Raw genomic sequence first — 24,115 nt, forward strand, 5'->3', positions numbered from 1 at the left:
AAGTCTTCGAGGAAGTCGTTCGAGCTTGAGACGCGGCCCAGTTTACGAAATGGCGCGCAAGCCGATGATAGCCGCACTCCGGTGCCTGCCCCGAACGCCCGCGTAGATTTGTGTGTCTGGAGCCCCGGGTAAGAGGCAAGGCCCGCGGACAGCGACCCCCCGTGGGGGATATACAACCCCGTTCGTAGTAGACGGAACAAAGTAAGACACATGCAAGCGCTAAAGCAAAACGAATGACCGAGGCTCAGCGCAACATACCGATGAGCTAAAACTAAACGCCGTCTTGGCGGCGCGCGAAATTTGCCACCGCCTCTACGCCATGTTTGATATTCTAATTGAATGGCGGAGGCAACGGGCGCAGTCTGGTCAAAAGTGCGCATGTGTCGCGTTGTTGCGTGGTGAAGGGGGACATGGGGCGGAGAGCCTGGACAAAGCTTGAACCGCAGACGATCCACGCTTTCTCCTCCTCTTCGCAGCTTCTATTGCAGACGCGTCCCTAAAGCCACGTGACTCCGGTCGAGCACGTGGAAACGCTGCTCCGTTCCGTTAGGCCTCGCTCCCAGAGTAGTGCCGGTGTTACCGCGGCGCCAGAAGAAGCGGCGCTGCGATCGCATATAGCGTGACACTGCATCACATTCCGTGTTACCATCGCGTTTGCCGCAATAGCGGAGGAAAGAGGCGATCTTTTTTTCTAGTGATGTCTGAACGCTGATTCATTCATCCGGCAAGTTGAATCGCACCCGATGTTTAGTAGTGCCAGGTTGTCGGATAAACTATTAGTTAGAGTCGCTACGTCCTGTTCTCAGTGAATGCACTGCATAACTGTGCCTACAAAGTACGTACAGTGCTCCTCAAACTCAGCGCCGCCACTAGGTTCCAAAACATTGAGCTGATGTCGGCGAATTACTTTTGAATTTGTCACCAAAATGTTCGGGATGCCCTCTCAGGATGGGATAGAAATCGGAAACCCAAACATTCTTCAGAGAGTTCAATCGGCCGCCGCACGCACTGTCAGAGACGGCGAAAGCCGTGGGGGCGTTACGTTTGAGGCGCACTGTACCTTTTTGAAGAAATTAAAGAATTAGTTCGTCTCTTAACACTTTGTTTTCAACTAGTGCCTCATTTCTTTATGCATTTTGTATTTTTAGTGCTGCTGAGGTCCTAGTCCAGTTCGGAATTTAATTCAATTGTGGCGACATTTTTGTTATTTAGGGTGTCATCATATAGCCCTTGCTCGGCTTTGATGTCGCCGTAAATAAATCTGACTGTCCGAGATAGAATATGTAGATGAGTGATTTTGTACTTCTATGTTATTACTGGATGTATGACCGCTGTCCCATTGTATAGAAGGATCTAGACCGCTACTGTCCATCACTCAACATAGCGTTCCTGCCCCAAATAACTGCCATTGACGATAACTGGCGATATTGTCCGCATATCTCCGCAATTGTGTCAATGGTGTGTGGTACACCTTGACGTGTGTCGGTTATTGTTTTTGTGTCCATCCCAGCTCGACTTGAAGCGGGGTGGCAACGGGGTGGCTTTAATTCGAGTACTGCCCGCAACGTCTCTGAACTAGGTTCGGTCGCGGCGACGCGATCGGGCAGATAGGCGAAACCGCTGAATCGACCTTGTTTTGTTTGTCATTGGAAGCGATGGGCCGCGAGATTCGTCTATCGGCGCCCTCTCGGCCACTGTTTACCCCCGTGGCTCTGCGTCAGAGCGAGCGATACCCGCCGTGGTCTGTGGGGGCGTCCTCACGCCACGCGGGACTCGCCCAATAAAAGGGCCCCGGGCGGCAGGCCCCCGCACGTCGTCACCCGAGGCATTCCAGCTCCGAGGCCGCCTCTCACTCTCTCGCAGTCCAGGCAACCCCCGGGGCACCGAGCCAAGCGGCCCGTTCTTCTTCGAAGGCAAGTGATCTCTCGGTTGCGGCATCGCGGCGCGCCTCTTCGCTCTGTTTCGACGCCGTGCGCTCTGCTTCCCGGGTGCCGCCTGACTCGCGGGGAAAGAAAAAAAATAACGCGCGCATTTTTGTTCGAGCTGTTCGACGACGGTTCTTTTGAAAGGTTTGCTGCGCTTGAAAGATATTGGCCCTCGAGCGTTGCGCTAGAAGATAAAGTTTAGCTGATCCACGCCCGTCCGTGTACAAGTTTGCCGCCGGGTTCGTTGAAACTGAAACCGAGGTAAGTTTAGCATTAGAGCGCATGAAACTGAATTAACCATTACCTTGCCAATGCTCCAAAAAAGAAACATGTTACTAACACATTTCAAAGTTTTTGCGTCCTTACTTAAATTTGTAATTATAGTATCTTCGTTTTAAATAATACCCGTAGAAAACTCTTAAATGTTGCTCATTACATTTTCACCAACATGGCCCTTAAGAGCTACATATAAGAATTGTACGCTTTGCATATTGCGAGCCCACTTTTTAAAGTAACGGTATCAAATAAGTAACACGCTTTCTAGATAGCTGTTTGTCTAAATAGAGTATGTATATTTTTAATTTCAACATTCTTATTTTAAAAGAGCTTTTAAAAGGTAAAATAATCCGCTTTGTGCCGGTGAGTTAAGCGTCCAGGGTGACATAATATAGAAGGCCAATCGTCACGATAAGTAAAACAAACATGAAAGCTAAGATTTATTCCTATATTTTTTTTAATTAGTGAAAATAAGCATATTGTTTCAATCAGAAACTTGCTGAGGGTCATTTAAAACCTCTAAATTAATCAATTAAAAATAATGAAGCACCTTTGCATCGTAAGGCTATGATAAAGTTGTGTTCCTTGAAGCGCAATCGAAGGCACGCTCCGCATAACGTAAAATTATCCGCGTACCCAACCCTGGTAAGGCCAACCCTAAAAAACGCTTGTGCTGTGTGGGATCCGTAGAGGAAGAACCGAATTGATAAGCTAGAAAAGAAATACAAAGAATGGCAGCCCGCCGTTTTATCCTTTCGAGGTATGGTCGAACTGACTCGGTGGCTTCAATACACATAAAACTAAACGTCCCTTTATTGTCAAATCGCACAGAAACTGCCAGACTTAAACTCCCTTTTAAGCTATCTCGAAATGAGCTGAGCATTTTACACCCTCCGTTACTTCCTACCACGCTCGGCTCGGCTATTGCTGGGTGTGCATAAAAAGGCACTTGAAATACAACGGGAAAATAATGACACTTTCGAGTATTCGTTTTTTTGTTAGAACTGTTAAGCGATGCAACGATCTACCGGACGACACAGTAAATATAGATACTATTGTTGTCTTCGAGCTAACGCTGGACAAGCGAAGCTGTTTTGTGCTCTGAGTGTGTCTCGTAGTTACCTTTCAAAACATTCTTCAGAAAGCGTGTCCAAACTTATGTGCTTGTATGCGCGTGGTTGTACTGTACGCTTTCTTATACATTGTGAAATGTATTGGTATGTCATTTTCTTTCCACCCCTGTAACCGTCCTGAAAAACGGGGTGACAGTATTAATAAATAAACAAAATAAATAAAGAAGGAGCGGGTGTGCAGCACATCTTCCACTGACGCAACAAATGCAACACGGGCGGCCGGAGAACATAGATGAAAATATGAGAGTTTTAGGGAACCGTTCTTGCACATCCGATAAGGTGCGGTGGGCTCTCCGGTACGAAGTGCGCATGCGCTACCGCAAAAGACTCACGCATCCGCAGTTCGTACTGGAGGCGCCCATCCTAACCGTATGGGATACGCAAGAACGGTTTCCTAAAGCTCCCTAGTATCATTCGCGTTTGCAGATCGCCAGCCTCATGCCTGTTGCATGAGTGGCAACTTTAACGCACCCCGGCGCTTAGCACGTGCTTCAGTACTTGCTAAACTCGTTTAATGTAGTGGCTTTAGATGACGCTCAGAAAGTTATAATTGTAATTAGGAGCTTATATTAACTAATGCGAAGGTTGCTTAACAAATTAGAGGTTATTTATTTCACTTATTGGAAGGGTTAGCTCCCTATATTACCTTCCCCTGACCGTATAACTCACGCGCACATTCCGTATTATTTTACCTCTTATGGACTTTTTAAGAATAAATTTGTTTAAATCAAGATTACACACGCTGGTATAGGAATCAAGTCGATAATATGTGATACAAAAATGAATAAAACAGTTCAATTATTGCTTTGCTGACGATTAATTGTATTACAATTATTATTTTTTTTTAATTTGCGTGTGGCACGAGCACTTACAAATGGACATGTAGTGGCAACGGCTATCCGACGCAATACATTTAGGAAGCTAAAAAAAACGCCAATTTCTTCCACGTTATGTACTTGAAATGAAACGAGAAGGAAAATTACCTCCTTTCATGGTGATATGTCAAAGTGCTTGCGCCAGTTGAAGAATTAAAACACTGTTTCTTTGACATCATGAACAATGCGGGTACTCACCATAAAGCCGCTTGTATGTGGGTTGACGATCCCTCTGTACCACTGCATGGCAATTGTCATGCAGTAATACAGAAGTGCCATGTTGTCATTGCTTAAGCAATGACAACATCGCACTAAAAAAATAATAATTAAACAAAAACACGTCAATTATAAAAACGATGCACGCTTTTATAAAATGTTAAGCATGGCAGTTTTTATTAGTTAGGTGGCATTAATTTCTAGAGATGAAGGATAGTTTAGTAGTTCAAGCAGTTTATATTTACCTATTTTTCGTTAGTACGTGATTGGGGAATAAGCCATGAGGTCGTCTGAACAATTGGATTAAGTAAATTGAGAAAACAAAAATGAGCGAACTTTAGAAAATTTTCGCATTAGCCTTTTATGGCAGACACGTATGTTGAGAATAATCGTTGGGAGTACTTCTCTGATACGTTGGTAATAGAATCCTTATGAATTAGATGTAATAATGGGGATATCGAAGGAGCAGTACCAACTGTTTGAAGAGCTTTCTTCTGTAACACTGAGTACTTTTAAATTAGTTAAACCAGTTGATCCTCACATTACACGCGCGTGGCATAAGCTCGGATTAAAAAGTGATTTCTAAATTTGGAGTTTTATACTTCTCGGTAAAATGTTTCTATCTGTACTTATTATGCACACTATTTTCGAAAACTTACTATAAGTATCTGCAATATGCCAATTCAAAGTCATGTTATAAGAAAAATAAAACTTCAGACCAAAAATGTTTACATCATCAAAATATTTACTAACACGAGAACGATAATTTAAGAAATTGGATAGGTTAAGTTCAGCTCTGGCAGGGAATTATAATAACACACTCATGATTTTGCCAGCATTCATATAATTTTTTTTTTCACACCAATTTTTTTTTTTTATTTTGAATGGACACAATTGTTTGTTCAGATAGGTTGTTCGCCGTTCGTTTAAAAAAATAATCATACGGGTATCGAAGGCATAAACAATAGATTCGACACTAGAACCAATAATTACAATTTCGTATACCTAAAAAAGAAATAAAAGGTGGTCCAAAAAGCCCTCTGAAAAACACCGGAATTGACGTCGAGCTTGTGTCCGATTATATAACCATATTGATGAAGATTTTGAAAATAGGGCTTCAACAGGGAAAAGGAAACAATTGAAAAAGCGCATGAAAATAATTTACCTTGAGGGATATTATGATTGAGGCAGTTTAAAGATTTTCTGACGTCGAGAAAGATACCAATTTGTAATACTAATTTTTCTGAATTATGAAGTATAATCACATTTGGGTGCAACAGTGAAAATTCGACTGACTTCAATTTCTAAAATCCAAAATGAGATTCGGTTACGTTCATGAGAAACATTTGTCGTTCGCGCGTGTACAATGTTGTTCGAAACAGATTTAAAAGTTTTGAAAAATGGATATAGGGCTACAGTTCCCTTCAATATTTCTTTTCTTATGCCTCCTACAATACTGACACTTTTGCGATTTGCATACTTATGAGAAACATGCCCGACGTGAGAGCGAGGGTGTAAATAAGAGTTAAACAAGGTACAATGGGGACGGTAATAAGTTTCCCAGGTTTAATATATAGGGCTTCTAAAAGTCATCAGTCTCGATCAAAAATAGGCTGTAAAAATCGCCGCCTGCACGTGGCGGTCTAAAGGTTTCAGAAAAAATGTCTTTCATAGTTCGGTTTTATCTTGTAAACAAAGTGTAGATCCCTTTCTGCAAAAAAAGGATGCCAGAAAACTTCCCTGGGTCACTGGCGGATGGCAACGTAGACGACCAAGTCGGGTGGTGGGCGCGTTTGGGGCCCCTATCAATAAATGGCGTAGGGAGCAGCGTCTGAAGGCGTAGCCGACCAGCGGAAGAAAGCAGACGACACGCAGACGAAATCTGTAGGCAGCTAGAGCGCCGTCGTTATGCAACCGTGTTTTTATATTGTTTTACGTCAATGTTTGTTCTTATTGCCCACATTTATTACTAAACCAAAGGTGCATTACAAATAAAAGTGAGGTGGATCTTAAAGGGGCGGTGCAACAATATTCGATTGGAATGTTTTTAACTTTATACAAGCCTACTGGCACTAGAGGGACTCAAGGATGCTCGCACTAAACGCCACTGGCCAAGAAACGTTTTTGTTGCGGCGCAATTTCAAGGGCGAATAATAAGGTTAAGTCTGGGCTAGTCGGTAGTCGTTAAACATAATGAGATAAAACAGCGCAAAAAGCTACAAAAGGAAGCGACGAACCGAACACGACAGAGCGCTGACTCGCAACTATGCCGTTTTCCTGATAGTTCTCCTTGTCTATCAGTAAAAATACGTAGTTGCGATTCAGCGCACTGTCCTGTCCGGTTTGTCGCTTCCTTTTGCACCTTTTTTCACTGTTTTATTTCATGTTTAAGGCAAAAGCGAGTGCTTTGATTTAATCTCTCCTTCGCAAAACTTGATGACGTAGCTGGGCGGTCGCAGTACCGCGCAGTGGCGATGTTTGAATGCGGCTCAGAGATTGGACCCGGGCATTGCGTTGGCACTCGACTTGGGCTCCTGATAATTGATAGCTCGAGGAGCAATCGAGTTGTGGCCCGTGTTAAATCACTGTAATGACGACAATAGCTTAACCATTAGAATGTGTGGAACTCAGCGCGTGTCCTGTGCCTTGCCAACCCCAGCGTGTGGCTATGATTACATTGGCAGCATATAATCGGTTCCAGATCACGTGGCCGCTTCTGCTGGCTGCGAGCTGAGGGGGTGAACGCTGCTCGTTTTTCTTTAATTTTTTCTGCGACTTCGAGTGCATGTGGTGAAAAGCGAACTAGTGTTTCACGGGTCATTAACGTCAGGGATCGGTTCTAAGCGGTTTTTGTGTGAAGTACAAAAATCGTTGCATCGCCATAGAGTAATATACACAAATTAAATAGCACCAACTGCCGTAGGCCCCAGCGGCCCAGGTAAAACGCAGCGCACTTAGCGGGCGGGATTAAAAGTTCATATGGAAGTTTTCCGGTTACGGTATATGTAGTTTTTGTTTCGAATTCAGCGGTTTTGCTCGCGGGCAGGCAAATACGGGGAACGCGAAAGAACAGCACACGACAAAACAGCACGCGACAAAACAGCACGCGTCAAAATAGCACAACTACAAAACAGCACGCATGTTAAAAAGGCTGTAATATGAAGCGTTTTATGAAAACAAAACAAAACTTAAAGAAAAAGGGTTGGATATTGCATGGCATTATTTAACAGCTAGTGGAGAAACAAAAAAAAAATGTACGCTGGCGGGGACGGGATCGCGCTCAAGTCAGTGTCCCGAGTGCTGCTGCTGTTTGATTGCTAAACACAAATAAAGTTAGCAGTAGTTACTACTACTTAACTACACTAATTTCTGAAAAGATTGGGTCGTTAGAGGGGATACCTTCGCGTCGATGTTGGCTGCGTTGTCTGGTCTTTTTTGAAGTATCAGGGAAAGAGGAAAAGTTATTGGGGAAAAGATACCCATAAGTTCAAGTTATGAACTACCTGGTTTGTGGCGGTCTGGTGAGGCTCCGTAGTACTCATCGTTTCGTAATAACCACCTGAGCGTAGAATTCCCCCCACCCCCCCCCCCCCCTCCAAAAAAAAAAAAGCGGGAGATGCGCCGATTTCAGATGCATTGATAGAACCGGTAAGATAAGGTCACTTTAATGTGGAGCGAATTTAAGGTGTACCATGGGCACCGATTCTGCGGGGTTCATTCGCCGTGAATAAAATCTCCTGGAAACACGCGGCTGGAGCTTGCAGGCGAGAAGTTGTACGTTTTGAGTTAAATTCACATATTATTGCTGACGAAGGGCCTTGATCGAATGGAAACCGGTGAAGCAGTAACATGCCGCAGCCTCATGCTGTGGCCTTACGCTGCAGCATGGGCTGAAACACCGCTGTCGCACAAGCTTTCTGTTTTTTTTTTCTTTTAACAACTAACGACAGCACATTGCCGTGCGATTGAATTATTTGTTGTAGTCGATATCACCAGCAAACTTGCGCGTCAAAATGAGCAAAACTGCTCGAAAAAATTGCGGTGGCTTAGCTTGGCTATGCCAGGATATAAGTAGCGTGAGCTTATGCGCACAAAATGAGAGGCACTATCAAGCGGCTCCGGTGCAGCGTCAGACTTGGCTACTGCGCAACGGAGGCGCACAGCTGGGCACGCGGCGGCGCGAGTGCGGCTGCCGTGGCTATGACGTCACTCCTCTTGAATGCGCAGACCGGCGAGGCGGGCGCGGCGGCGGCTCCGGCGCGCCAGCTGTGCGCCGTGTGACGTCACTGCTCCTCGCGCATGTGCAGCACGGAGCACGGTTCATTATGCGAGCCACGCGAAACTGCTCAACCTCGGCCAGTCTAGGTCACGCTACAAAATAGCCAGAACACGCACAAGCGGTGTTTCGGTACTGCCCAGAAAACCGTCATGCGCGCATCGAGTGTACTCCCCACTCCGAACTTGCCTCCAAAAGAACAGATTCGAAAAATTGGCCGTCGACAAGTTGGCTTTCCACAATTTGGCCTAGAACCTCAATTCCTTTACGGTGCCTTATTTGAGACGTGCATTTAATAACTTCAAACGCTATATTTAGGGTTCAGCGTTTTCGGGTTAAACCGAATATAACCGGTAAAAGTGCGCCGAATTCATTTTTCCAAATTCGGTCTTAACTGAAAAAGTTCAGTATTTTCGAGGGCGTTTGGAGTGGTGTGTGTGTGTGTATGGGGGGGGGGATGCGATTTATAACTGTTTCGTGTTTTCAGATAAATTCGCAAAACACCGGCCCATAAAAGTTTCGTCTATTCGTATTTATCTGATAAACTCTAAATTTCGATGTGCCGATCCCCCCCCCCCCCCCCCCCACACACACACACACAAATATATTCTACAATTAATGGCTTAATCAGCGCGTAGAGTAAATGGTCCTGGGAAAATGTCACCACACATATCTTTCAAATTTCGTTCAGGACAACAGGTCATTGTACTATCGGGTCAAGACAAAAGTCACTGTTTATATTTCCGGTTTGGGTGTGCCTGAGAGGAAGGGGAGGTTGTGTTTTTGTAACCGTGAGAGCTATGGACGATAGAAATTACATAAAGTGGGGAAGAGGACAGTTGATACTTCTCTATTTCATCCTTTTCCACTCTACCTCTTGCGGCCGGGCGGTAGGTTGATGGAATAGCATGGAATGAATACAGGCTTCCCAACGACTACCTCCAGTAAATAATTGATTTTAAGGTATTGCCATTTATCGAAATAACACTTGTGTGCCACTTTCGTTCTAGGACAAATTAGTATTGCCAGCAGTATTGGCACCAACGCCAAATCCAACTGAAGAAAATATTAATTAATACAATCGCGTTTTTTTTTTTGTACAGCATACGTTTACCTTTGGATATTATTTGTTTATTTACAATAAGAAACACTGCGAAATTGAGCTTCGAATTTCGGAGTATTCGGAATAAAACAAAAATAAACTCCGATAAACTTAGAATATTCGGCAAAAAAAAAAAAAAAAAAAAACTCAGAAAAACACCCTCCAAACTTCACGAAAACTAAACTTTGAAAACACGGAACGCTACTCATTACTGAGAATATGACCACTTCCTTTCCCAGTTTTCAGCTTGTCTGCGAGATCCGTTCAACTTTCAACAAAAGCTCCCGGGGCGCAGGGGTTCTTCACGACGAGATCCGGGTTTTTCACCTGATAGGGATTTCTGCCAAATTCTTTGTTAAAAGAAGAGTGTTTAATTGTGAACTCAGACAACAGAAATCAAGAGCGTCCGTAAATGCCGCGCATTGTTTAACACCCTAGCTTCCGTCTACTAGAGGAGGGCATAAATACGAGTGTTTTATTGTCATTTCTGCCGTCGACGCGAATTTATCATCTCTCGCAATCGTGAAAATGGGGGAAAACGCACCGAGTACAATGCTTGCTAATTTCTCAAGTTTGACATTTGCCTGTCCGACCGAAGGGGTACTGAAGCTCATGCTCGTCCTGTGTACAAATACGAGCACACGAAGATAATGCCAGATCACGGTAAGGCCCCAGTGCGTCTTACAAAACAGGTCGCGCCGGCTTCCAAAGACGGCAACAAATAAGAAGACCAGTACCTGGTACTCAATATACATTTTACACAAACGCTTTTAATTATTGCATTTTCGTTAGTATACTGGTTTTCATCAATAAACCTAATATAACTGAGAAGTTTATGAGTCTATAAATATTCACCGCAATAAAGCGAAAACTTTTGTTTGGAATAAAAACTGAAAAAAGTGCGCGGAATTTCAAATAATAGAAACCGAAAACGCCGAACACTAGCTACATTGTCAATGGCATGTTTTGACGCTGTGCCGTTTTGTCGCTGTGCTGTTTTGACGTCGTGGTGTTTGACGTCGTGCTGTTTTGGCACGTGCTCTTCTGTCGCTGTGCCGTTTTGACGGTGTGCTGTTTTGTCGCGTGATATTTTGACGCGTGCTGTTTTGTTGCGGTGCTGTTTTGACGCTGTGCTGTTTTGTCGCGTGCTGTTATGTCCTGTGCTGTTCTGTAATGGTGCCTCGACTGCCGCAAATACGGCCTCTTGACATTTTAGTCGCGATTTCGGCAGACATATTTACTGTATTTACATGTATTTACTGCCTATAACTGCATTTCTAATTGCAGACTCTGTGAAGTAGAAGGTAGCCGACATCACACAACAAAAAGTATATTTTCTTGCGGTAAAATATTTGTTAAAATTAACCAAGAAGAATCTTGACTTATGTAATATTATAAGTAAAACAGGTAGTGATTCAAATAATTTAGTTTTAGCTCAATTATGTACAGATGAATCAGTTCTGGCGTAACATGTTTCCTAATATTGCGATTCATAGTTACAACAGAAAATTATTATTAACATAATGAATCTTTTGTAACATACTGATTGAGACAAAGATATCCGGAAAATATACGTCATGATTATTTGCCAACCAATAACATGTGGCATGATAATTTACGAAGCTCAAACAACACACATCCCGATAAGAAAGTATAACAAAGTCACAGGTCACGGGGTAAAAAAATCTTCCCTCTCAAACTCCCAGAAGCCACCACCTAGCCAAGTGTACCATGGGGTCATAAGACTCAGTTTCCACATCAGTTTTGATACATGAATTCGGCATACTTTAATATTTTGTTTTTGGTTAAAACAGACAACACCAAATCATACAATGGAGATTAAACTAGGTTCATGGAGATTTATAGCGACCGAAACTGCGCTGATAAAAAAAAAAGAAAACTCCTAATTTTTTAAATTTGTCTAATTGTCTCCCCAGAAACAGCAGACTGGAAACGTACTTTATTTGGGTTCCCGTTAACGAAACGGACACGCCAACAGAGACGCAGTCGGCAAAACATCTTTAATAATCGTTTCTGACACTCCTCGGAACAGAAACGGAAAGAACCGAATCTATTGCAAACAAAACAACACACACATTTGGAACATGTGCTACACTCTCTACAATGGCAAGGATGTGAAACCGTAGCTGTTCGTTAAAATCAAAAGCAGCCTCTGAGTGTACAAATAGATTTCCGAACAATTTACCGGGCACGTGATATGCTTTCAACATCAGGAAATACCGGTGAGGCGCTGTGACCTTTTCACACCTGTCCTTCAGAAAATCAGAACAGACAGAGCCATTTTCTCGAGAAACATTTTTTAATAAATTATCCGACATATAATGTGCAGGAGTCGTCAATTACACTTCATTTTGTGTTCGACCTAAAAACATAGAGCCGTATTCACCAGTCGTGACTAATTAGTATCGCGACTAAGTAGGCGCGAACTAAGAGAAAAAATCAGCGACTAAGGATCGACTATTTCTGCGGAATTCACGAGCGCGAAGCGAGCGGGTGACTATCTGGTCAGAAATAACAAACGGAAGTGACATAAAAAGAGAGGTCACGCGCACGCGCACTTAAACAAAGCCGAGCAAATGGGTATTTTATCGTATAAAAACTAATATTTAAATGTTTATCAGGAAGAAAAAGTCAGAATGAGAGACTAATTGCCCGAGACAGAGTTTACAAAGAAAAATTAAAAGAAACGCACGGAAGAAATACGGAAGCCGCATTGCCAGCGACGTAAACAAGTATGGAAGCGCACGTAAATGCGTTTTTTCTCGCCGTCCAGCGCCCTGCTGAGACCGCTTTAGTGGTATCTCTGGCCGTTGAACATGGCTATTTACACAATATTTGCTCCTCCAATAGACCGAACTCACCAGCCAGTTTGACTACGCCACCGCTGCCGCAATGCATCGAGGGAGCTTTAGTCTTTCTGCACGTGGGACAACCTCGCTAGAGCTCTGCACATGTGGAACATGAGGCGGCACGAGCAGTCTTGTGCACTGCCGCCTGCCTCCTGCGAACTAAAGTTATGGCGGCGTCACGCATGCGCCGAACGCTTGGTGAGATCGGTCTATTCTTTTTTCATGTGTCCCCCAGCGTTCCGAGGCAGTAAGTGGTTTGTTAGCGCTGGCGGTCAGTGGTGATACGAGTCGGCCATGGCGCTGAGCCGCTAGTCACCCGCTAAACACCGACTAAAGTAGCCCTACCCCATGTCTAAGATTTGCTAGTCAACCTCTTAGTCGTGCGGGGACTAGGCCCTAAACACGACTAGTGAATATCAAGCGCTCACTTAGCGGCGACAATCGCTCGCCACGTGATCATTTTAGTCGACGGCGTCGCTAGTCGGTGGTTAAAGAAGCCTTAGTCACGCCTGGTGAAAACCGGTGATAATCTTTTTTTTTTTTTAATTTTGGACATCGCCTGGTACGGTACCGCTTAACGTAGTGTTTGCGATTTCCGACTAGTAGATCTCAAAAACCTTTGGTGTGTGGAGTCAGTCGGCCTCCCGAATGAGGCGACTGGCCTCTTGGTTGTTGATGAGGAATTTGGTTAGCGCTGTACGGCTGCTAGCCTTGGTCCTTTAACGAACGTCACGCAGAGATGATTACACAAAGCCGCGTTGATAATACGCTCATGGGCCCGTAGTACTAAAGGTTTGAGTAGAGCCCCTAGAAAATAAAATCAAATGCTTTTAAGTCGCGGTCTGGTTCCTGAAAGAAAACAAGATAAAAAAATGGCAAGTATCTTTAGCTTTCGGACAGAATGCTAAAAGCGCGAGTTGCAGTTCTTCTTTGTTAATTTCATGTCGTTCTTGAGTTACTTTAAACGTTTGGTTAGCGCGCAGGGACAGAGACTTCTGAAGCACCCTTCCTCCTGCATGATGGAAAACTACGCTTTGTTTCAGCCGCACCTCACATGGTCGAGTCTGGCGGACTCTTTAGCAGCACTTTAATCTAGCATCTTTGCAAACGTGCTCTACCACCCCCCCCCCCCCCCCCCCCCCCCTGCCCCAGACAGCAACACATAGCAGCAGGCCTGTCCAAATTGAAGCAGGGAGCGGCAGAGATTGAACTCTGGACCTTATTCGGCGTTCAGCGTGGAACATCGCCAGATTTCGCTCCGCGTGCCCCCTGCGACGCGTAGCATGCTGACAGAGTTCTTCTCCTTGCTCCTCTGAGAGGTGCAACCCTGCCAAATAAACAAAGACTGTTTCGGCAGTTAGTTAGGCAGTTACCGTGAACCACGTGGAATCCTTTGAAGTGGTTCTTCCTGGAAACCGTAGACCAAGCTGTCTCGACCTTATCGTCCGGCGTCGACCCAAAGTAGCAGGCGACGAAGCTGGGCGATGTAGTCAGCGATGCTCTCACCCGGCCGCTGGTTGCGTTTCCCGAACTGAAACCGCTGCGCGATAACGGACGGCCTAGGGTTGAAGTGAGCCGTCAGCTTCGAGACGACATCCTTGTAACTTCTCTCAGACGGAAGAGCCGGCGAACAGAGAGAACGAATGATGGCGTACGTCGCCACCCCGCAGACCGTGCATAACACAGCACGCTTCTTCTCGTAAGTGCACGTGGTCACTTAAACTGGAACACATCACCCCGGCACTAAAGTCAGAGCTTTCATGTGCCATGATAAACAGGTCGAGCAAAAAAGAAGGCTTATTGCAGTGATATCGGTTAGATGACATATTGTATTCCGAAGTTTATTTGTGGACTGTAATTGCGATGTTCTGAAATGCTGTGCTCACCTGTCACTGCGCTGCGATATGAGAAGATTATGAAACTGAGTGCAAGCTCTGGACAACCACGTCCCTTGATTACAATAAGTTTTGATCTATTACGAGTACAATCTAGTGGCGATGAGCTTGACGAACTAAGGCCTTTCCATGGCTCCCAACGTGAGTATCAAGAGGTTAGAGTGTACGGGTCCAAACGCGTGGATTGAGTACACCGAAAATTTGAACAGTCTTTTCATCGTGCACGGTGTAGATGACGCAGACACAGGGCCTGCCATGTTGATCTGCAAATGTGGACCTGCTGAAGAATGTGTTATGCTTGACCTCTGCTCACCTGCATTGCCATTTGCTACTGCGAGATTCTCCTCCAGATGATGACGAATTATTACTGACGACCTATTTTACAAGCGGGAACAGAAGAACAAGAACATCGCTGAACAAGTCAGCGCACTGCGTTGTTTGGGCGAAATATGCGAATATGGTGTTGTTAAATGACAACCGCAATGTTTAACCCAATACGAACTGTTTATTACTCTAAATCTACAACGTTAAACAGAGGGGAGTTCTTTTGCGTGGCGTCTTTCGTGGCGTTTCTTTTCGATCTCTCTAAGAACCCGTCGTCCCGTGATCATTTTCCTTCTCCTCCTCTGACCGACGTTTCAGATTCCGCTTCTTTCCCGGTCCGCTTTTCGCACTCCCAGATGGTTGATGGCGGCGGGAGACATCTCGTCTTGCTCAAGTTCGCCTGAGCTGGTGTAAACATCACGTGAGGCCGCGGGCAAAGCTCAGTCTGTCAGGAGTCCGTTGATGTTACCTGAGAATTCTCGTGCTCGTCTCTCTTTCTTCTTTGTGTGTACTTATTTTCGTCCTGTTTTTTTTACTTTTTTTTTTATGCTGCGCCGTACCACGTGTGATTTATCGCCATCTCGTTCTCGGTTTTTCTGTTTCTTGCGCTCCCGAGCTCCGAGTCAGAGTTCAAACTTACAACATATGGCGCAATGCTCCACGAGAACGGAGCTAATTGAACGGCGAGTCTCTTTAAACGGGTTCCCTCAGAAGTTCGGCATGAGCTGGGCCACTGTGCACGGGAAAGGTCGTAGGGAGCGCCCGAGCGCAGAACTCGACTATAAGATGCTCCTCTCTGGCCTCCGTGTTCTAGTTCCTAAAAATAAATGCCAGGGGAATTTAATTTGTGTATGTTTTTCTATGTGCGAAGGCTCCTTTGTGTTATGGGCGGTCCAGTGAAGACTCGACTGCAAACGTGCTACGAAAAAAACTTCGGTCAGCCGCTTTAACATATTGCAATATACAGTAGCTACAGCTTGTGGTGACCTCCCTTGTTCGTTTCAAGGCTGACCTTCATCGAATACGAGGTAAACAAGCGGCGAACGTCATCCGGCGACCCGTTCGCTTTGTGCGCAACGTAACAAGTACTATTCTGAAGTCACGAGCAGAGCGCGCCGCTGAGCAAAGTTCATAACTTCTTCGTCCCGTGGAGTTCAGCTTTTGCACCTCCCTGTGACGAAAGAACGCGAGAGTCGCATAGGCAAAAATAAATGCAGAAATTAGATGTTTTGGTGGTGCGTATTCTAATCTAGTTGTACAAATTCAACCTTGCGTTGTTTTGCTTCTAGTTCGTTTTAATTTCTTTCCCCTGTCGTAAATAAGAAAGCCGCATTTTCTGTCTCGTCTCACCCGGAGGCTTTACACATCCCGACTCGGATTCTTTCTTTGCGGTTGCATCTACTATTGACTGTAGAGTGTTAAAAAGCACACAGTCAAACGAACCCCCTCCCACCACACAAAACTAGGAGAGGTAAATAATTTGTTGAAGGAAAACTTATTAATTATTTATATGTATCCTCTCAACTCCTCCTTATTGTCTGCACGGAGGACGTCACTCAATAACGTATGTTATGCAACGTTACTCGCAGTTTACCTAATACCTACTGACTATTTCGTAAGAAAGGGGGGGGGGGGGGTGGAGGCATTTCCTTCCTAGGTGTCAGAGCAGAAAGGAGAACATAGAAGAGTAATACCTAGGAAAGAATAGAGAGCTTTAGTAGATTGTATTCAAGAGCCGCTGTCCTATATTCCGTTCAGCCTAAAGGGGTACGGAAACGAAATGACGAGAGCGCGAGATCTCTGCGCCTCGCACCGAAGTCGGCCATCGAGAAGCGCAATGCGTATCGCGCTCGTGACGTCAAGAGTTCAAGAACGGTTAAGGGTACTGTAGATGCGCGGCTTGCTGCTTGGTGGCGTCAACGCGCGGCAATCTCGCCTAGTAGTAATATCCGAGGGCGAGAGCTCGAGGTCGCTGCTTCGAAGCGTTCTTCCGCAGACCGAGCATTCGCGCTAGATATGCGTGTCTGAAGCGCGGGCTAGCTCGCGCTTGTAGCTTTGGCTGCAATCTCAGCTTATGAGTGAACGGAGTATAGCTAACGCGTTTGTGTTCTCTGCCAAGTCACGTTCAGGACTAAGTAACTCCACGAGCGAGCCATACTGCGAAGACGTGGCGCTGCTTCTTAAGGCCATGTAACACTGAGGCATCATAATGACAACAACAATATAACAGGTTGCCCAACAGTCGGGCAACTTGTTGCTCGCTCCCCGTGTTGTCCGACATAACTGCCACATCGCAGAAACAGCAGCACAACATTGACGACAACGAAAATGTTACCTCGGTATGACAGCTTTCGGCAACAAAAACAGCAGCAACTTGTGTTTGAAACCGTGTGTTGCACTGATCGCTGGCTAACCTAATTTTAGGCCGGCAACACGACAACATACACAGCTTCGATGACAGATCTAGATCTCTATCAATAACGTCTTAGTCAAATAAAGGCTTGGAAAACGTTATTTAACAATAATTAAGGCTGGCGCGCAGCTTAAATAATTTGATGAGTGTCTTTGCTGCGTGATAACGGAAAGGGATTGTCGAAATGGTCACAGCTACGGTCGTGAACGCACAGGCTGGTGTTGAAATTAGAACTTTCGGCATGCCTACTCACTCGCTGATGAAGTATACTAAAACTAATCCAGGAAAGCAAGGATTAAACAATCGAAACATTAAACCGACCAATTTGATCATAATTGTCGATGCTTGGAGCTTGGAAACAGGCGGTACCAGACACCTACTTTGTCTCGAAAATACCCAGGACGTTTTGGGGAATGAAACGATCCCATAGCAGGAGGTAGGAGGTAGCGGACATTTCATCGAACGCTGTTTTATCTAATGAATGGATATTTCATTGAACGCCGTTTCATCGAATCACTAAGGGCCGTTTTATCGAATTTCTCTGTAGCGGGTTTGGGACATAACAGAGCTTCATAGATGTTTTACCTTGCATTTATTAAGACTAAGGTAGTCACTTGCGAAATTGTTTTGAAGGTGGTGTCAAATTACTAGAAATAAAAACAATTTGTATAAAAATAAATAAAAACGATCGGGTATGTGACTTACTGAAAAGCTTTACTCATGTAGATGACTGAAACCACGACATTGCAGGTAAAGAACCGACACTTTAAGCACTTTTACGTGTCCGTGTCGTTTTTCACCTGCTGTCTCGCGGTTTCAGTAATGTGCAATTCACACCAGCTCGTTTGCACTCCTTATGCTTAGTTCAAGGTTTATTCACGGAAAGAAAGCATTTAACTGCCAGGACAGCATGCTTATAATATAACGACCCTACTGAAAATTCCATCAAGATACGTAGTTTGGGACACTGACTGCCACGCAGCAGCTTTGGTGGAACGTGCCCTGATGGTCCATCAGATGACGTCTGACTGCCACTGCCAAGGGAATTTCATCAACAAGGGCAGCATGTATATAAAAGTAAAGCTATACGCACTCACAAATATCGCCAAATGTTCCGACAAAACAAAATGTTAAAGAAAAAAAAAAAAAAAGCACGCTCACCGCGGGTCGAGCCCGCTTCCACTCGCGTACAAAGCGGACACCTTAACCCCTATGCCATGCGATCGCTTTGGAAAAGTCGATTTGACCATTCGTTTTATACGAGTTTAGCGGAGTGTGTATAGCCATTTCCGTCCGAAGTGCACTTCGGAGTGCGTATAGCTTTACTCTTTATATAAAGCTCGAATTTCGAGGTGGCAATCTTGGATGGCTATGAAACGGGTCACAAGCCGAGGTGGCCATCTTGCATGGCTGTGAAACGGGTCACAAATCCTTAAAATGAATTTAATTCATGACGTAAAAAATCAGGAAAATTGTGTACCCGTCCTTTGTTTCTTTCCCCCTTTTGAAATTTGCGTTTTTCGGGCAAAAGGGACAATCGGTTACAAACGGGACCACATGCACCGTAAGCATGTTTCAAAGAAACGCCCTCGATATCTGAACCTTTCGGGACGACCGTATACACTTTAATTCACAAAACCTATGCGACTCCGTTGAAGCTAGAGAGCAAGCATGCATGCTACGACAGACAGCCCTTGCTTCCACGGACGAACGCGAGCAGCCGACATATCTGAACTACGCTCGCGGATGCTTTTTTCTGCACTCTTCATGAAACAATAATAATGAGGTGCGACACAGATAGAAAGTTATGAACTTTCTACCCAAACCTCTCGGACCGAGTCAGGAGCATTATAGTATTGCAGCGCGAGATTCCGACAATGAGCGCATCGCTCTAAAGAATGCTTCGGCTGCATATGCAGTTAAACCTTCAGCATGTTATGCAAAACACTCGTACATCACTCGTCGTAATTCAGTTCTACTCACCTGGCATGTAGAGTACTCTCGCGTCGTAGAACGATCCTTTTGTTCGCGCGTCTCCGGCCCAGTAGACCTGGTACACCTTATCGTCTTCGACTACACCGCTAAAGTCCCTTACACCGTCGGAACTTTCAACAGGCTGGGTCTTGTCGAGTAGAAATTCTACTAAAACAAGACATTGTAAAGCCCGGGCAGGATCGACAGGTTGGAGCAAGCGGGCAAACAAAACGAGTCGAGAGCGATCGTTCATGGAAGCTCGGCGAAGCCTCTATGGGCGAAGCGAAAGTGGCTTGTTCGACGTTTCGTCGGTCGGTTGCGTGTCATATCTCTAACATCAGCGGTTTTATGGGCTCACGTCCCGAAATCGTTTTCTCTTGCATAGATTATTTTTCGTATTCACAGATTTGACGAAATAGTGGTATCCGAACGAACTTTACGTCCTTTGACCGTACGTCTGTCTGCACGTCAAAGCTTTTTGACGTACAGTCAGAGACAATCGATGTACAATCAGAATCGCCACCAAGACATCTCGATGGCATTTCGCGGCGGCCGACTGCCACCAGGAAACCATCAGAAAGCCGACAAGCGGAGTCTGACTGGAGTTTGACTGTCGGTCAGAGTAACTTGTCGGCCAATCAGACATGCTTGACGTACAGTCAGGCACAGTCAGCGGTCCACTAGAAAACACTGACTGCCAAACAGGGTTACATTGATAGATTTTTCCTTCGGGGATACTCTGCCAGAAGAGCACGTGAAATAAAAGATAACGATTTTCCGATTATCAACTTCATGCTCAGATTAAACTTATCCCCTTTATTTTTTTCTTTAATGTTTATAGAGACAAAAGCTGCAGAAAGTGTCTGCCAACATTGTTTCGGGCTCTACACGGACTGGAACCACCTCCCCTTCACTGTCATCTTTATCACCGACCCATTTGTCTATGAACGATATTCAGGCCGCTTTTTTAGGAAGGCCAACCCGCACCAGACAATAGTGAAGCCCTGGGTGTACTTTGTCACCCAAGAAGCCTGAACCCTTCCGGATTCTCACATAACCCAAGGTTACACGAACACGCTGTCAGACAATAAAACACTACCCGCTTCCCAGAAAGGACATCATGCTTTCTGTTTTTTGTCTCAGTGTTAATTGTTTCATGTGACATAGAGAGGGGTCATTGTTTCATGGAGGCTTTATTTTCGAAGCAGGTTATGTTCACGATGGAACTTTTCTCGTCACTGCACCCGGTGATTAAAAAAAAAGAAGAAAGAATTAGATGACGTTCTGTACAAACATTAAAATAAATGACACAAATATGACAGGCTGTAACGGCGTTCGATGAAAAGGCGTTCGATGAAACGGCATTCGATGAAACGGTGTTCGATGAAACGGCGTTCGATAAAACGCGTTCGACAAAATGTCCGGGCCCAGGTGGTTGACAAATAGACAGTGTTGAAAAATATTTATTCCACCAATTGTTATAAAGGCCGATCGTGTCGGTGTTGCAGTCTTTAAGGCTGCGGTCCCACGGCAGCCATCTTGAACAAAGCGTTAGTTCAACCAATAGATGGCGACACGCACCCGTGGGGTGGCCGAAACATCGGTTCACGGTGGGATGGCTCGAGCACCATCACGTTCTTCTCGTGGCCTTGCTCGCGCCGCTGCCAGCTGTGCTCAGCAGGTTCCAATAGCGCGGCCCAGCAAACTCCTGTATGCGAGAATGTCAGGCTGGGTATAAATGTGGTTCGGCGGTTGTCACGGAATTTCGCAATAAATCTTACAAAGAAGGAATCACTTGTTGATTGACGTGTCAATATTCTTTCAATGAAAACCTTCTGCAGGAATGCACGCTCAGTAGACTCAATCTTCCAGGACACCAGTGGAAGCGGACGTAAAGTAAACTGCTTCGCGATTTACGGTACTTACCTCACCATTATAATGACGACTGAAAAGTGACGTCACGAAATATTGCGTTTCACGGGATCCGGAAGATGTTGTAAAGGTTGTTTGTTACATTATAGTTCCCAGAAAACAAACGCCCTTCCAATATTTTCGGAAGTACCGACACACATAATGTTGTAAGTACAGCTTAGGAGGAATATGATGAAAACCATCAGAATAAATAGGAAGACGTTTATTTGCAATTAAGAGGCTATCAATGAACGGCGTTTAGCGACGGCAATTGTTATGAGCGTTCGGAAATATATAAGTTCACGTGATTGCTAACTATGGACATGCGGACAATGAATTCCTGTTTTGTCGGGAGATGGAGTAGCGGTGATGACCTGATATCGGACGACTCGTGGCAGACGAACAAGCAAGTTTCTTCTCAGCGAATGGTAAGCGTCCAGTATCAAGCACAGCACGTGGCAGCCGACGTTGTCGACCTTTCGAACACTTACCGCTTTCGACAAAGTGCTGGCACCTGGGCTAACTTTGTGGAAAAACTCGAAGTCTTCCTCGAGTCCAGCGCCATCATGAACAGTAATTGAAAACGATCCATTATTCAGTCGGTGGGTGGCTAAACGTATCCGCATCAGCGAAGTCATGGGCGATGCGTACTCTAGGTGGCTGGAAGTTTACACGATGCCTGCCACGACGTCCAAACACGTCATTGACGTTCTACGGTCTCTTTTACCTATTTTTGCCCTACCGAAAATACTTTTCTCTGATAACGCGCCAAATCTTGCTTCAAACAAAATAAACAAGTTTTTGAAGAAAATAAAAACCGGCATCAGGCATCACATTAGTGCACCATACCATCCTGCAACTAACGGGCATGCAGAAGAAATGGTGTGCGAAAAAAAAAAAAAAAGCCCTCATGAAGCTTACGGAAGAAGCAGTTCAGTGAACAATCGCCAGGTTGTTGTTCCAGCAGCACGCGACAGTCTCATCTTACACGGTAAAAACACCCGCCGAAGCAATATTCGGCGGACGAAGAGCCACACCCCTCGATCTCATGATACTATGGCTTACAAACGAAGATCGAGAGATTCCCAGATCGGGAGTAATGGCAGTTTATTCGGTCGGACAACTCGTCTACGTGAGGAATTTCAGCGGAAGTCGGGCCTTCCATGTAAAACTTGAGTAGAAAAGGCTCTCTGTTGGTTGACCAGAAGGTGTCATCCCTCTGAATACGTAGGATATCAATGCCCTTTAGTGTAAATATAAAGAAATCAGAAAACTCTCTTTGTGTGTTGTGTAACTGCCGTTGTATTTGGTAGTAGAAGCTATAGTGGTGATTTGGACCTTTCACACCCAGGCTCCTTTTTCTTATTTTTCGCCTCATACTCCTTTGCGGTTTCAGCAGGCTTCAAGAATCTTTTGGAACGGGGGCACTTTACGTGAACGAAGCCATTTGTTCCAAGCAGTCAATCAGGGAGTGCTGCTAGAAATCCGTCCCTCATATTAACGAATAAGCCGCACTTCTGTACAGTGCAGTTTTCCTGTTCCACATACAGTTAGTTATAAAGCAGCATCCTCATTGATTCTACCATATTCTATTGTGGGTGAAGAAAGGTCTTTGGGTACACGATACTTGAAACAAGTCTGGCAATGTACGTTGTGGTTTGACACTCACTAATGTCGTCGACCTTATAGAGCCTCATCATTTAATCATTACATCGTCACCTCATATTGCTCTTCATCAACAGTAAGTACAATAGGCTACCGCCTTATTACAATCCAAGAATTGAAAAATTGAGTCTTTCAGTCTTTCAATATGTTTATCGTTTATACAATGTTATTACGTTACATTACCTCGAGACGATCGACGTCTATCGTCGATCTTCAAATACTTATACCTGTATATAAATTAGACGCACAAAGGGGGGGGGGGGGGGGGGGGGGGGAGGGATTGGTGGCCGAGTGCATGGTCTATACTCTGTTTCACCTTATGATGTACCGCAGTAAAAGGTACAAGCGCAAGCTCCTTGCTCTAGGGCACATCTCGGCGGCAGAAGTTCTCGTATGTTTAGAGCAGCTACCAACGCTACGAGCTCGCGCTTCTAGCCTTCTCTGGGTACAACATACGGTGAAACGGAGTACAGCGCACGCCAGCTCGGAGCACGTGGAGCGAAAGCTCGCGCTGCAGAACCCACCCCGCCTCTGCCCGTTTTGATCTGGAAGAGCATCGTACCGGCGTGCGGTCGTGTATCACTACTGCATGGTGCACGTTAAAGGCACCAGGTTTGCGGTCGTACCGCACTGGCTAAATTGTTCATCTACAGCCGAGACACCAGACGCCCACTAAGGCAGACTAACTTCCGGCTGTATAAACATACCCACAACAATTTGCAATAGACCGATCTCACCAAGCGTTCCACGCATGCGCGAGGCAGCCATAACTTTAGTCCACAGGAGGCAATCGGCAGTGCACGAGACTGTTCGTGGCCTGCACGCGCAGAGCCCCAGCGAGGTTGTGGCACGCGCAGAAAGACTAAAGTTCCCTCGATGCTTTGCGGCAGCGGTGGCGTAGTCAAACTGGCTGGTGAGATCGGTCTATTAGATGCACAATCACAAAAACACAGCGTGCCGCCTCTTTTCTTTGGATCGTATTTTTTTAAGCCAGCGCAAGCTCGCGCGTTCTCTCTTTTGAGACGGTAAGAACGGTTGCACATAAAATCCGCGTTTTTCCTATCCGGCCGCTTCCTCCTCTCACTATGTGTAGTTGGGTAGAACTAAATAAGTTATAATAATAGTGTATTATTCATATTTAGTTTCAGTTTCAGTCAGGGGAAAGGAGATTTGAGGGAAGTAGAGCCAATAAATGAGCTGCGCTTAGAGCATCGGCACACTCTTCCCCAACAGTGTTGTGAACGCCGCCATTATCGTGCT

The 24,115-nt window shown here is 45.2% G+C and overlaps 1 protein-coding gene across 3 annotated transcripts in view; it reads left to right on the forward strand.

Moving 5' to 3' along the window:
• Positions 1 to 1,698: 1,698 nt before the first annotated feature.
• The window catches only part of LOC8030315 (sphingomyelin phosphodiesterase), a 116,325-nt gene continuing 93,908 nt past the window's right edge, over positions 1,699 to 24,115 (forward strand). For 2 of the 3 annotated variants that reach the window (XM_029990502.4, XM_029990503.4), the window contains exon 1: positions 1,939 to 2,186. The gene's annotated coding sequence lies outside the window, so the exon portion shown is untranslated. Of the gene's footprint in view, positions 1,914 to 1,938; positions 2,187 to 24,115 lie in introns of those variants that run through there. The other variant, XM_029990504.3, reaches the window with a different exon arrangement.

This window comes from Ixodes scapularis, unplaced genomic scaffold (genome assembly GCF_016920785.2).
Source record: "Ixodes scapularis isolate PalLabHiFi unplaced genomic scaffold, ASM1692078v2 PGA_scaffold2__306_contigs__length_199485367, whole genome shotgun sequence".
In the NCBI taxonomy this organism is placed as follows: domain Eukaryota; kingdom Metazoa; phylum Arthropoda; class Arachnida; order Ixodida; family Ixodidae; genus Ixodes; species Ixodes scapularis.